The sequence below is a fragment of the Pan troglodytes genome, chromosome 18 (assembly GCF_028858775.2).
Source record: "Pan troglodytes isolate AG18354 chromosome 18, NHGRI_mPanTro3-v2.0_pri, whole genome shotgun sequence".
NCBI classification, from domain to species: domain Eukaryota; kingdom Metazoa; phylum Chordata; class Mammalia; order Primates; family Hominidae; genus Pan; species Pan troglodytes.
The window spans coordinates 22542776-22558206 of NC_072416.2; the positions used below are offsets into that span (position 1 = coordinate 22542776).

General features: G+C 44.0%; 1 long non-coding RNA gene across 1 annotated transcript; it reads left to right on the top strand.

Annotated features, from left to right (window-relative positions):
• Window positions 1–5379: 5379 nt before the first annotated feature.
• On the top strand, window positions 5380–11065 carry LOC107968724 (uncharacterized). The gene is made up of 2 exons (XR_008540092.2): window positions 5380–5518; window positions 10917–11065. It is a non-coding gene; the product is annotated as an uncharacterized LOC107968724 (long non-coding RNA).
• The last annotated feature ends 4366 nt before the right edge of the window (window positions 11066–15431 follow it).

Genomic DNA, 15431 nt, shown 5'->3' on the forward strand with positions numbered 1-15431 from the left:
AATTTATCCTTCTTTATTTATTTATTATTATTTTTTTTTTTGAGAAGGAGTCTCGCTGTGTTGCCCAGGCTGGAGAGCAGTGGCACGATCTCGGCTCACTGCAAGGTCCGCCTCCCGGGTTCAGGCCATTCTCCTACCTCAGCCTCCCAGTAGCTGGGATTACAGGCGCCTGCCACCACGCCCGGCTAATTTTTTGTATTTTTAGTAGAGATGGGGCTTCATCGTGTTAGCCAGGATGGTCTCAATCTCCTGACCTCGTGATCCGCCCGCCACAGCCTCCCAAAGTGCTGGGATGACAGGCGTGAGCCACCGATCCCGGCCAGAAATTTATTCTTTAAAATTTTTTAATTATTTATTTTAGATCTGAACTTTGAACCAAGAAAATAATGACAACACTTTGGGAGGCCGAGGCGGGTGGATCACCTGAGGTCAGGAATTTGAGACCGGTCTGGCCAACATGGTGAAACCCCGTCTCTACTAAAAAGACAAAAAATTTATCCAGGCGTGGTGGGGCGTGCCTGTAATCCTAGCTACTGGGGAAGCTGAGGCAGGAGAATTGCTTGAACCTGGGAGGCGGAGGTTGCAGTGAGCCGAGATCACGCCACTACACTCCAGCCTGGGCGACAGAGCGAGACTCTGCCTCAAGAAAAAACAAAACAAAACAAAACAATGATTATTACCAATTATTAAATGATCATTACTAAAATGACTTTGTCATTAATCATACACACAGTTTCACACTTTATTATTATTATTATTTCATTTAATAAAATGTCTTGGTATTGTTTCATTGATCTGACTACTCCTTTTGTTTAAATGGTTGTCTCGTATTCCGCTGCGTGACTGTACTCTGATTGATTTAACTGGTCTCCTGCTGGGAAGTGGGTTGTTTCTGAATTTTTGCTATATCAGACAATGCTGCAGTGAATATCCTTGTACTTAAATATTTTCACACATGTGCAATCATCGCAGATGGTTAAATTCCTAGGAGTAGAATCGGTGGCTCAAAAATTAAAAGTGCTCGTAATTTATAGATACTGTCTAATTCCTGCATGGGGTTGTACCAATTTACCTTCTTACCAGCCTGTGTCCCCAAACCTTATCAGTGCATTACCAAACTTTCAGATGGGTTGGGTGTGGTGACTCATGCCTGTAATCCCAGTGCTTTGGGAGGCCAGGGCAGGAGGACTTTTGGAACCTAAGAGTTTGAGACGAGGTAGGCCACAGAGAGATGTCCCCGTTTCTACTAAAAAATAAAAAATTATCTGGATGCGTGCCTGTAGTCCTAGTTACTCAGGAAGCTAAGGTAAAAAGATCTCTTGAGCCCAGGAGCTGGGGTTGCAATGAGCTATAATTGTGCTATTACAATCCCGCCTGGGAAACAGAGAAAGACCCTGGCTCTAAAAAAAAAAAAAGAAAAAAAATTAAATGATGAATGAAATGATCACCTTTTCCTATGTTTAAGAATCATTTGTACAGTTGGTCCCTTGGTATCTGTAGGAGATTGGTTTTAGGACCCCTTTGGTTACCAAAATCCATGCACACTAAAGTGTCTTATGTAAAATGGTGCAGTATTTGCATAACTTATGCAACCCTCCTGGATACTTTAAGTCATCTCTAGATTACTTATATTACCTAATACAAAGCAAGTGCTATGTAAATAGTTGTTATACTGTATTGTCTTTTATTTGTATTTTTATTGCTTTTTCCCCTGAATAGTTTTTTCCATTCAAATTTTTAATTTTTGTGGGCACATAGTAGCTGTATGTATTTATGGGGCACATGAGATATTTTGATACAGGCATACAATGTGTAATAAGCACATCAGGGTAAACGGGATATCCATCACCTCAAGCATTTGTCCTTTCTTTGTGTCACAAACAATCCAATTATACTCTTAGTTATTTAAAAATATACAATACATTATTGTTGACTGTAGTCATCTTGTTGTTCTATCAAATACTAGATCTTATTCAGTCCATTTAACTATATTTTTGTATCCATTAACCACCCCCCTACTCACCTTCCCCGCTTCTGGTAACTATCATTCTATTCTCTATCTCCATGAGTTCAATTGTTTTAATTTTTAGCTCCTACAAATAAGTGAGAACATGTTAAATTTGCCTTTCTGTGCCTGGCTTATTTCACTTAACGTAATGTCCTCCAGTTCCATCCATGTTGCTGCAAACAACAGGATATCGTTCTTTTTTATGGCCGCATAGTACTCCACTATGTATATGTACCACATTTTCTTTATCCATTCATCTGTTAATGGACACTTAGGTTGCTTCCAAATGTTGGCTATTGTGAACAGTGCTGCAATAAACATGGGAGTGCAGATATCTTTTCAATGTACTGATTTTCTTTATTTTGTGTATATACCTAGTGGGATTGCTAGATCATATAGTAGTTTTATTGTTAGTTTTTTGAGGAACCTCCAAACTGTTCACCATAGTGGTTGTACTAATTTACATTTTCACCAACAGTATACTAGAGTTATCTTTCCTCCATCTCCTCGTCAGCATTTGTTATTGCCTGTCTTTTGGATAAAAGCCATTTTAACTGGGGTGAGATGATATCTCATTGTAGTTTTGATTTGCATTTCTCTAATGATCAGTGATGTTGAGCACTTTTTCATATATCTATTTGCCATTTGTATATCTTCTTTTGAGAACTGTCTATTTGGATCTTTTGCCCATTTTTAAATTGGATAATTAGATTTTTTTTCTGTAGTTGTTTGAGCTCCTTATATATTCTGGTTATTAATTCCTTGTCAGATGGATAGTTTGCAAATATTTTCTCCAATTTTGGGATTGTCTCTTCACTTAGTTAATTGTTTTCTTTGCTGTGCAGAAGATTTTTAAGTTGGTGTGATCCAATTTGTCATCATGTTTTTTAAGCAAGGGCATGGCATTGCCCAGTTTAGGTTTTAAAAGGATCACTCTGGCAGGTGTTATGGAGATGCATTACAGAGGCAGAAATGGAAGGAGCAGCAGGGTGAGGGAAACAGTGGGAAGTCTTCACTGTAGTTGAGCAAGTGATGTTATGATGGTGGTTTGTGCTGAGCTATGGCAATGAAGCTGGATTGAAGTGGAGAGACACCAGAGATGTTTAGTAGGTAGATGTATTAGTCTGTTTTCATACTGCTATAAAGAACTGCCCAAGACTGGGTAATTTATAAAGGAAAGAGGTTTAATTGACTCATAGTTCGCATGGCTGGGGAGGCCTCAGGAAACTTACAATCATGGAAGGAGAAAGGGAAGCAAGGCACCTTCTTCACAAGGTGGCAGGAAGGAAAAATCCTGAGCGAAGGGGGAAGAGTCCCTTACAAAACCATAAGGTCTCGTGAGAACTCACTCACTATCATGAGAACAGCATGGGGGAACCACCCCCATGATTCAATTACCTCCACCTGGTCTCTCCCTTGGCACATGGGGATTATGGGGATTACAATTCAGGATGAGATTTGGGTGGGGACACAAAGCTTAACTATATCAGTAGAATAGATAGAACTTGCCGTTGGTGAAGACAGGGAAGGAAGTGTGATGGCCATGAGGGTGACCTCGGGACCTTTGGGGAGTGTAATTGTTTCGGGGGCAGACCACGCCAAACCAGTGGCTTCAATGCTGGCTGTAACTCTGGAATCTTAGGTGAAGGCTTTAAAAAATACAAGTGCTCAGGCCTCACCCCTTGAGAATCTAATATATTTGGCTTGGGTAGGACCTTGATTAGATTGTTTCTAAAGTCTCCCCAGGTAATTGTAATGAGCATCCAAAGTTGAGACCACTTTTTTTTTGTCTTTAGAGACAGGGTCTTGCTCTGTTGCCTAGACTGGAGTGCAGTGGTATGATCATAGCTCATTGCAGTCTCTAACTCCTGGGTTCATGTGATCCCCCTGCCTCAGTCTCCCGAGTAGCTTGGACTACAGTCACATGCCACCATACCTGGCTAAATTTTTAAAATTTCTCTTGAGACAGGGTCTTGCTATATTTCCCAGGCTGGTCTTGAACTCCAGCCCTCAAGTAATCATCCCCTCTTGTCCCAAAGTGTTGGGATTACAGTTGTGAGACACCGCAACCCACCTGAGGACCACTTTTCCAAGTAAACAGGGGCACTGGGGAGCATGTGTTTGGTTCAAACACCATAACTGGAGCAGAAGTTGAGTGACTTGGTAGTACAGCCCAGTGTCTGTCACACATCTCATTGAGAATGATACTTGATTTCTAAGGCCAGGAGTAAAATAAAGTAAAGTAAAATAACCATAAAAGAAAAGTAACAATGTAGCTCAAAGCATCAGTGGGTTGAAGGTTCCAGCTTCCATGGGAGACTGGCCTTGGTGTCAGAAGTTCTAGCACAGCTATCTATGGGAACCATCAGTGGAGATATCTTCAATCATAATGGGTTAACAGTTTTGGCATCAGAAGAAGACATTACCACAGCTATTAGGAGCAGGAAAGACAGGAGTAGGAGATGGCCAAACAATGAGGTCATTGTACTTGACATTGTTTTTATCTGCCAGCATTGTTCTCTCGGGAGAACCCCTTTCCCTCTCTTTCTCTTGCAGGTGAAGTTGTCAATTATAGTGTCCCAGTTTGGCCATTGGCTGGGCCAATCATAGTATAGACTTCCCCTGAATCCAGTGATTGGTTCAGAGATGGTTACATACATCAAACAGTACTCATCACAGTCCTTCTGTAAATATTGTATCTGGATGCTGCAAGAGATGGCATCATTAAGTTCTTTGTGTATTAGTTATCAATTGCTGCATAACAAATCATCCCAGAACATAGTGGCTTAAATAATGATAATATATTATCTGTCACAGTTTCTGCAGACCAGGACTTCTGACAGGGCACAATGAAATGGATTGTCTCTGTTTTATGATGTCTAGGTCCTCAGCTGGAAGATTTGAAGGCTGGAGATCAGAATCATCCGAAGACTCCTCCACCCATAAGTTAGGTTGTTGATGCTGACTGTCAGCTGACCAAGTGGAGGTGCTATTGTGTCTCCAGTGTCAGTAGGCAATTGAGCCACAGACCAGAATCTAATGACCCTCTCGCCACTTGGAAACCAGCCCTCACTGGGCAGCCCTGGGCCAGGTTCACCAGACCACTCCCACAAGGTGACTTTCGCATGGACTCCAGAGTCGTTGAACACAAAATAGATTGTGTTTTCGATCCCTAAAGAGGCAGGATATCATTCAGCCACTTGGAGAAAAAAGTTCAGTCCAAAGATAATTGGGAACCAAATTTGTCTGCCTTTCATCTAAGACTCAAGGTTGGGGAAAGTTCCGGAGGGCGGGGCTGGTTTATGACCTCAAACAGGTTGTTAATTACTTTGAATGGGTCTCACGTGAGGCTTTTAAGCACACAGGTTTTGCCCAGGGAGGATGGAGTGGGCAGTTTGGTTTGTGACTGGAGCAGGACGTGAGTGAGGTTTTATAGATCCATATGCCTGGCTGTTCTGAGCTTATCATCCCTGTGCTGATGAGGCCATTGCGGTCAGTGGGGCAGAGTGGGTGAGTGTGCTGAGACCCAAAGAGTGTGGGATTTCTTGCTTCTGTTTGTTTTTCTATAACTCAAGCATTGAGGTGTGGTGTAGTAGGGGCAGTGATTTCTTCCTCAGGGTGCATTCACCCCAAGTGTCACTTTTTCAACAATTTATTCAAGGTGGGTGGTTGTATAACTTGTCATTCAAACCAGGACACACTGTTAATAGTTATACTGGGAAAACAGGTGCAAATAAGGATTTTTTTGGGCAAACAAAATTGTGTAGTCATCCTCGGTAATTGTGGAAACATGGTTGAGAAAAGATGTTAGAGGAAGTTGTAGGAAAGCAAGAAATGAGAGACATACAGAGAGGGGAGCTGGAGGGTGAAGCTGGCTTCTGCCCCAAGCCTGTACTTCCTGATGAACTTGGCCCCCCTCTGCTCTAAGCTGCACCTTGCTCGCCTCTACTTGGCTGAACACTTGGGGAGTGTTGTCTGAAAAGGTATAATCATGATATTCATAATGGCTTTTTTTGAAAATTTTTTTGAGATGGAGTTTTGCTCTGTTGCCTAGGCTGGAGTACAGTGGCACGATCTCAGCTCACTACAACATTTGCCTCCCAGGTTCAAGCAATTCTCTTGCCTTAGCCTCCGGAGTAGCTGGAATTACAGGCATGCATTAGCACGCCCGGCTAATTTAGTATTTTCAGTAGAGATGGGATTTCACCATGTTGGGTAGGTTGGTCACGAACTCCTGACCTTAAGTGATCCACCCACCTCGGCTTCCCAAAGTGCTGGAATTACAGGCTTAAGCCACTATGCCTGGCTCATAATGGCTTTTTTTATTTTTATTTTAAATTTTACTTTAAGTGCTGGGATACAAGTGGGGAATGTGCAGGTCTGTTACATAGGTATACATGTGCCATGGTGGTTTGCTGCACCTATCAACCCGTCATCTAGGTTTTAAGCCCCGCATGCATTAGGTTTTTGTCCTAATGCTCTCCCTCCCCTTGCCCCTCACCCCACAACAGGCCCCGGTGTGTGATGTTCCCCTGCCTGTGTCCATGTGTTCTGATTGTTCAACTCCCACTTACGAGTGAGAACATGTGGTGTTTGGTTTTCTGTTCCTGTGTTAGTCTGCTGAGAATGATGGTTTCCAGCTTCATCCATGTCCCTGCAAAAGACATGATCTCATTCTTTTTTATGGCCACATAGTATTCCATGGTGTAATGTGCCACATTTTCTTTAGCCAGTCTATCATTGATGGGCATTTGGGTTGGTTCCAAGTCTTTGCTATTGTAAATAGTGCTGTAATAAACATACATGTGCATGTGTCTTTATAGTAGAATGATTTATAATCCTGTGGATATATACCCAGTAATGGAATTGCTAGGTCAAATGGTATTTCTGGTTCTAGATCCTTGAGGAATCACCACACTGTCTTCCACAATGGTTGAACTAATTTACACTCCCACCAACAGTGTAAGCATTCCTATTTCTCAACATCCTCACTGGCACCTATTGTTTCCTGACTTTTTAATAATCGCCATTCTGGCTGAGTCTCGCTCTGTTGCCCAGGCTGGAGTGCAGTGGCACGATCTCCACTCACTACAACCTCTGTCTCCTGGGTTCAAGTGATTTTCCTGCCTCAGCCTCCCAAGTAGCTGGGACTGCAGGTGTGCACCACCACACCTGGCTAATTTTTGTATTTTTAATAGAGATGGGGTTTCACTATGTTGGCCAGGCTGGTATTGAACTCTTGATCTTAAGTGATCCGCCCGCCTCAGCTTCCCAAAGTGCTGGGATTACAGGCTTGAGCTACCCTGCCCAGCCTATAATGGCTTTTTAACTTTTTAATTGATATGTAATAATACAGCTATAGTAAAGAAAATCTACATATGTGTACACCTGTGTTCACCATAGCTTTTAAGCTTTTAAATTGATATATAATAATACATTTACATATGTATATGCCTGTGTAATCACTAGCTAGATGAAGATTTAGAATGTCTTTCTGGCTGGAATATTTTAACTTTTTTCATCCTTCTGGGAAAAGATTTGTTTTGTTGTGTTTCCTTCAGCCTCCAAATCATGCTGCATTAATTTCCTATGGCTGCTGTGACAATGACCACAAACTCAGTGGGTTAAAACAACACAAATTTGTTATCTGACAGTTCTGGAGGTCAGAAATCCGAAACAGTTCCCCCTGAGCTATAATCCGAGAGTCAGCAGGGCTGTGTTCTTTGTGGAGCATCTAGGAGAGAATCCATTTTCTTGCCTTTCCCGGCTACTAGAGGCTGCCTGCATTCCTTGGCTTGTGTCTCCTTCCCTCTACAACACCAGCACTGCCCAGTTGATTCTTTATGATGCTGCATCACTTTGAACTCACTGTTCTGCCTGCCTCTTTCACATTTATGGACGATTGTGATATAGACACTGGATCCTTCCCCTGGATAGTCCAGAAAAGTTCCTCCCACCTCAAGGTCAGCTGATTAATAAACTTAATTTCCATCTATATTCTTTTGTTTTGTTTTTGAGGTGGAGTTTTGCTCTTGTCACCCAGGCTGGAGTGCAATGGCACCATCTTGGCTCACTGCAACCTCTACCTCCTGGGTTCAAGTGATTCTCCTGCCTCATCCTCCCAGGTAGCTGGGATTAAAGGTGCCCGCAATCATGTCCGGCTAATTTTTGTGTTTTTAGTAGAGATGGGGTTTCACCATGTTGGCCAGGCTGGTCTCGAACTCCTGACCTCAGGTGATCCACCAGCCTTGGCGTCCCAAACTGCTCGGATTACAAGTGTGAGCCACAGGGCCCGGCCCCATCTGTATTCTTAATTCTCCCTTGCCATGAAACAAAATATATTTATAGATTCTGGGGATTAGGACGTAGACATCTTTGGGGACATAATTCTGGCTGCTACACATGCTACATTATCTGTGCACTAATTAAAAACCCACCTCTACTCATTGTGTTTTTGCTGTTGAATAGTCCATATTTTTGTATGGAGAGGGTGTTTGGAGGAGAGAACTTACATGTATTGAACACCTAATGTGTGCCGCTATAGTAAAGCTGCTATGAATGTTCTTGTTCAAGTCTTCTTGTGGTCACGTGTGTTCATTTCCTCTGGGATGTTGGCCTGGGAGTGGAATTGCTGAGTCATAGGCTGGGTGCATATTTGCTTGGTTATGTAGAGTCCAAGGGGGAAAGATCCCCTTGGCTCTTTGAAGTTTTGCTGAAAAATCAACTTGCAAAAGCAGATTAGAAAAAAGGCATGCAAATTTATTTAATGTGTATACACAGGAAACTTCACAATGAAGATCCAAAGGAACAGGGGAATTGTCCATTTTTATGCTTAGCTTCAATAAAATATAGATAGCCATGTAGAAATACAATATGACTTGACAAAAAGGATATGATCGAATTATAATAGACTGAGTGGGGACACCTAGCAAGGCCCGTCTAGATTCACCTTGGCCTCCCTGAGAATCGTTCCTTCCTTCTGGGTGTGGGGTAGGATCTTCTCTAGAAGGGGAGTCTTATGACCTACTGTCAAACAAGGTAGGTCAGAGAATTTCTTTATGCCAGTTTTTACACAGAAAGGTGGAGGGAAAGCTAGATTAATATTTTTAGGGTTATGGCTGGCTTTGGGGAAAAGACCTGCTTGAGGAAGAGGGATTCTAGTTTCTCTGGCTAGCCTTGGAGGAGAATGAGGCTGAGAGACAGAAGGGCAGGAGAAGGTCAGAAAAAACTTTTGCTTCTGAGGCCTTTATTTTGGGATGTTATTTTCTGAGCCCCAATAGTCAGAAACTGCAAATTGCCTCTTGATAATGGTCCTCCTAGAAGGAGGGGAGATGGGGAATGTAGGGAGAGGGGGAGAGGGGCCAACAGGGAGAAGAGCTTCAGGGACTTCAAGCATATAAATTCACCAGGGATCATAGGCATGTGGCATCCAGCAGGTTATGAAAATGCATGAAAAGAGGTGAAATTGAAGCCCGGTTCCTCAGCTCTGGCCACTTTTATCACATGGAATAGGAACCCAGTGTTGCCAGATATTCTAATTTTTTTATATTATTATTTTTTGGGACAGAGTCTTGCTCTGTTACCCAGGTTGGAGTGCAGAGGCACCATCTTGGCTCACTGCAGCCTTGACCTCCTGGGCTCATGTGATCCTCCCACCTCAGCCTCTGGAATCGCTGGGACCACAGGTGTGCATCACTACACCAGGCTAATTTTGTTTTCTTATTTATTTATTTTTTTGTAGAAGTGAGGGTCTCACTGTGTTTCTCAGGCTTGTCTCAAACTCCTGGGCTCAAGCAATCCTCCTGCCTTAGCCTCCCAAAGTCCTGGGATTACAGGCATGAGCCACCACACCTGGCCTAGATTTTCTGATTTTAATCTATTGATTTTCTTTCTTTTTTCTTTTTTTTTGATATGGAGGCTCACTCTGTCGCCTAGGCTGGAGTGCAGTGGTGTGATCTTGGCTCATTGCAACCTCCGCCCCTTGGGTTCAAGCAATTCTCCTGCCTCAGCCTCCCAAGTAGCTGGGATTACAGGTGTCTGCCACTGCGTCTGGCTAATTTTTTTTGGTATTTTTAGTAGAGATGGGGTTTCACCATCTTGGACAGACTGGTCTTGAACTCCTGACCTTGTGATCCACCTGCCTTGGCCTCACAAAGTGCTGGGATTACAGGCGTGAGCCACAGTGCCCAGCCTAATCTATTGATTTTCAACTTTGGCCTCCCATTGGAATAACCTGGGAGTTTGAGTTCCAATCTCAGAGATTCTGAATTCGAAGATGGCATGTGAGTTTAGCACCTGGATTTTCAAAAGCTCTTCATGTGATTCTGATATGCACACAGTGGGTGAGAACCACTGCTTTAAAGCAAACCCTTCAAACTTCAATGTTAAAATGCAAATTGTGGTTCAGAACATCTAGGGTGGGCCCCGGGATTCTTGCATTTCTGACAAGCTCCCAGTTGGTGCCAATGCTACTGGTCTGTGGACCTCACTTTGAATAGCAAGATTTAAAGAGAAGTCACAAATATGGATTATACAATGGGAAATCTCCTAATTAGGAAGGAAACAAAACACTGTGTCCACTAAACAAGTCTATAGGTTGGACTTCCCTGCAGGTCATTGGTTTAATGGGTGTGTGTGTCTCTTTCTCAATCTCTCTCTCTCTTTTAGATCTCTTTTGTAGGGTTCCTGTTATGGCCAGGATACAGGGGTTTTGTGAGGTCTGAGGCAAGATCCCTCAGTTTCAGAGGCTCAGAACTGGGTTTGTCGGGAGGCGGAGATGGAACAGGAAGGTAGGCAAGCTGTCAGCCTGTTTCGGGACATGATGATCTGGAAAATGCCTCGGAACAGTCTTCCCCACACCACCCCAGGGCAATCTCACACATAATTGGCATAACTGATTTTCCTGCAGATGAGAAGAGGCTAGACGAGGTCCAGACAGCTCCCCATCACACCCCGGCGTTAGGAGCACGCCTTTCTCCTCTTCCTTTATCGGATCAAAGTCTTCCATCAAGCTGTCTGGTTCTGTCTTATTCAATTAAACTTTTTAATCCAATTTGACCCATGCATTCATCTTCTTTGAAATCTGAGAGACGACAGCATCCGCTACAAATTGAGAGTAAATGGCCGAATTAGCTTTCAGAGAGGATCCTACGAGACTGTTTCTTCCCAGGGACCAACAGGCTCTTTGGAGCAGCTGGATCATAGAGGAACGTGGCTGGGGGCGTGGACGGAGGACAGTGGGGTTGTAATCACCCTTCACTTTGAGACCCTTGGACAGATGGCATGGCACAGCCGCTGACAGCACAGACTCTGGAGCCAGAGAGTCTGGGGTCAGATCCAACTGGGTCATGCCAGGCAAGTGCCTGAAATTCCATGCCTCGGTTTCCCCATATGTAAGATGAGGGTGATAACAACAATACCGACCTCTGAGGGCTATCGACAGGATTAAATTCATCCACACATCTATGTAAAACACACAGAATAGTGCTTGACACGTGATAGCGGCTATATGTAAGTGTTAGTTGGTACCATAATTCCTCTGGAGAGTTAGTTCAGCATTTCTGCATGGTGTGGTGGAGTCACACCACATGCCCATTTAACTTAGTGGGGGTTATACCACGCACGCTTGGGTAATATATCATCACCCAGCCAAGCAATCAAACCAAACAACCCTCCAATAGGTATTTTTTAGGTTGTTTAACTGAAGGATCGACATTCCTTTTTGATGCTGGAGAAAAAACCTGGCTGGCAGGGGTAGTTACGAAATATTCAGAACCATGCTTACTTTATTGATGAAATAAGGGATTTTTTCAAGGTGAATTTTGGACCGTTTGGGGGGTTTGCCTGAATTATTATTATTATTAGTTTTGAGACAGGGTCTCACTCTTGCCCAGGCTGGAGTGCAGTGGTGCAGTCTTGGCTCACTACCACCTCCACCTCCTGGGGTTAAGCAATTCACGTGCCTCAGCCTCCCAAATAGCTGGGACTACAGGTGTGTGCCACCATGCCTGGCTAATTTTCGTATTTTTAGTAGAGATGGGGTTTCACCATGTTGCCTAGACTGGTCTCGAACTCCTGAGCTCAGGCAATCCACTCACCTCCACCTCCCAAAGTGCTAGGATTACAGGCATGAGCCACCATGCCCAGCCTGAATTCTTGATTTTGCAATTTTTCTAAAGAATTTGGACTCTACCATGTCCTATTTGATCCTTGTCCAACCTGGTGAGATAGGCGAAGTGTGTTAAAATAACCAGATAGCAGAGCGTGGTAGTTCGGACTGGGAACGTGGGAGTCAGACTGCCTGGGTTCAAATCCCAACTCTGCCACTTACTCTTGGACATTCTATAGACAAATCAACCTCTATGTGTCTTCATTTTCTTATCTGTAAGTAGAGATGATGATTAGCACAATAATAAAATAATAGTACCACCTAGGGGTGTCTCAAGATTAAATGGGTTAGTACACATGAAGTGCTTGGAACAGTACCTAATAAATGTTAGTCAAAAGTGATAGCAACAGTCATAAAACAACGACTAGTGCCAAGCCCTGGGTGATGCATTTGGTATGTATTACTGCATTTGAACCTGGTAAGAGCCCTTTTTGAAGAGGTGACAGGATTTGCCGAAGTCCCACAGTCACGACCTCAGCTCCGCAGCTCATGTGTGCCTTTAGCCCTTGGTGGGACCCTGTGAAAGAGTATAAACGGTGCAAACCTTTAAGGTTGTACGCCAGAACTTCAGTTTATTGAGTACCTACTGTGTGCAGGACATTTTGTTAAGTGCATTATCTCATTTAATCTTCACTGTGACTCTATGAGGTAGGTGCTCTCACTAGCCCCATTTTCTTTTCTTTCTTTCTTTCTTTTTTCTTTTTTTTTTTAAGACAGAATCTCGCTCTGTCACCCAGGTTGGAGTGCAGTGGGGCTATCAGAGCTCACTGCAGCCTCTACCTCCTGGGCCCAAGAGCTACTACTGCCTCAGCCTCGTGAGTAGCTAGGAATATAGCAAATGCTACCACGCCCAGCTAATTGTTATTTTTTTTTTTTTTGTAGAGATGAGGTCTTGCTTTGTTGCCCAGGCTGGTCTCAAACTCCTGGACTCAAGTGGTCCTCCTGCCTCAGCCTCCCAAAGCGCTGGGATTAAAGTGTGAGCCACTGCACTTGGTCCTACTTTCATAGAGAGAAACTGAGGCACAGGGGCCTGTGTCTTTTTCATTTCTGAGGTCTTAGTACCCATGCTGGGTCAGTTGGGTGTAACTGTTTGCTGAATAAGAGGTTGACTTCAGCTTCTGGGATTCACTTGTGGTCTGTTTCATCCATCATAAGAAATGGGGAAGGGAGCAAGAGCTGAGTGGGGTTTTGAGAGGAATGCACAGTGAGCGCCCGGGGCAGAGAGCCCTCTGGAAATGCCAGCTGGGAACACTGAGATGCCTTGCCTTGCTGTCTGTGAGTGTTTATAGGGAGCTGTCTGACAAATCTAGCCGGGTAGCCACTGTGGTGACTTATGAAGCTCAACCAAAGGTGTGTGATCAACTCCGAGCACAGTTGGAGGAGGTCTGGGGTGTCTTCCCTGACCTGGGGAGGTTTGGCTTCATGTAGGGTCATGTGTGCACATGCATGTGGGGAGGGGTACAGCAGGAGATAGTTTGTGTGGTCACAGATAAAGGTGCTTATGACCTTTGTGTGACTTTCACCTTGGCATAGGGAAGAGATTCTCTGTGAAGCATCTGTTGAGTTTAAATGTCACTCTGGTGTGGGGGGTTACGGAAAAGGCAGAATCTAAACTGGGTACAAATCTGTCCAAGTCACTTTGGGTAAGTTACTCAACCTCTCTCTGCTTCAATTTTCTCATCTACACAAGGGGAATAATATTCTCACTCTCACTATCATAATGCCTAGAACAAGTGGGTGCCCCGTAACTTGCTGCTCCCACCCCTCCGAAGTGGATTATTTCTGCAGGAATCAGGAGAACACACATATGCCTTGGAGACAGTCTGGGCTTGCTCATTTTCTTTTTTTTTTTTTGAGATGGAGTCTCTGTCACCCAGGCTGGAGTGCAGTGGCACTATCTCGGCTCACTGCAACCTCCGCCTCACGGGTACAAGCGATTCTCCTGCCTCAACCTCCTGAGTAGCTGGCATTACAGGTGCCTGCCACCATGTCTGGCTAATTGTTGTTAGTTTTTTTTTTTTTTTTTTTTGAGACGGAGTCTCACTCTTTTGCCCAGACTGGAGTGCAGTGTCATGATCTCGGCTCACTGCAATCTCTCCCTCCTGGATTCAAGCAATCCTCCTGCCTCAGCCTCCTGGGATTACAGGTGTGCACCACCACGCCCGGCTAATTTTTGTATTTTCAGTAGAGATAGGGTTTCACCATGTTGGTCAGGCTGGTCTCTAACTCCTGACCTCAAGTGATCCACCCGCCTCGGTCTCCCAAAGTGCTGGGATCACAGGCATGAGCCACCATGCCCGCCTGGCTTGCTCATTTTCAAACCCTTTTAGGCCTCGGTTGCATCACCTGTAAAATGGGAATGACAGCAACTAGCCTGGTAGTGTGGTGATCACCAAGGGAAAGAATGAATGTAACATGTTTGGCCATGGTAACCATTCATGTTAGTTTTCTTTTCTTGTTCCTTTTCTCCATTCATTTCTTCCAAGCTGGGTTTCCTGACCCAGGAGAATATGGACAGGATTTGTGGGGGTGGGACTGGGAGATCTCAGAGCTTTCTATGGTACCTTTTGTATCCTTTGATAGGTTTGACTCTTGTAACAGCTCCAGGAGGTAGGGTAGGTGTCATCTCCATGTAATGAATAAGAAAAGCAAGGCCCAAAGGGATCAAGAAACTTACCAAGGAGTGTCCAGCAATGAGGGTGGAGCCGTGCCTAGACCCCAAGCCTCCTACCTCCCACCTATTGTTCTTTATATAGCAGTGGTTCTCGACTGGAAATACTTTCACCCAAGGGGACATTTGGCCATGTCTGGAGACATTTTTGGATGCCACAATTTGGGGTAGGTGTGCTACCAGCATCTAGTGGGTAGAGGACAGAGGTGCTGCTAAATGCCCTACAGTGCACGAAACAGCTCCTAAAACAAAAATTGGTCCAGCCCTAAGTGTCATTGATGCCGTGGTTGAGAGATCCTGTTCTATACTCGCTTCTTAACTTTATACTGATTATTCTAAAATAATAATGCCTGACATTTTTAAATCATTTACCATGTTCCAGCCGCTGTTTGAACATTTACACCTGTACTTGTATAAACCCGTTTCATCCTCAAACAATCTCAGAAGTAGGTCATAGACTATCCCTATTTGATAGTTGAGGAAACTGTGGTACAGAGAAGTTAAGTACCTTGTCTAAGGTCACACAGTTAGTAAGAGTTCGTATCTGAACCCAGGCAGTCTTGCTCCGGAATCCAAACCCTTAA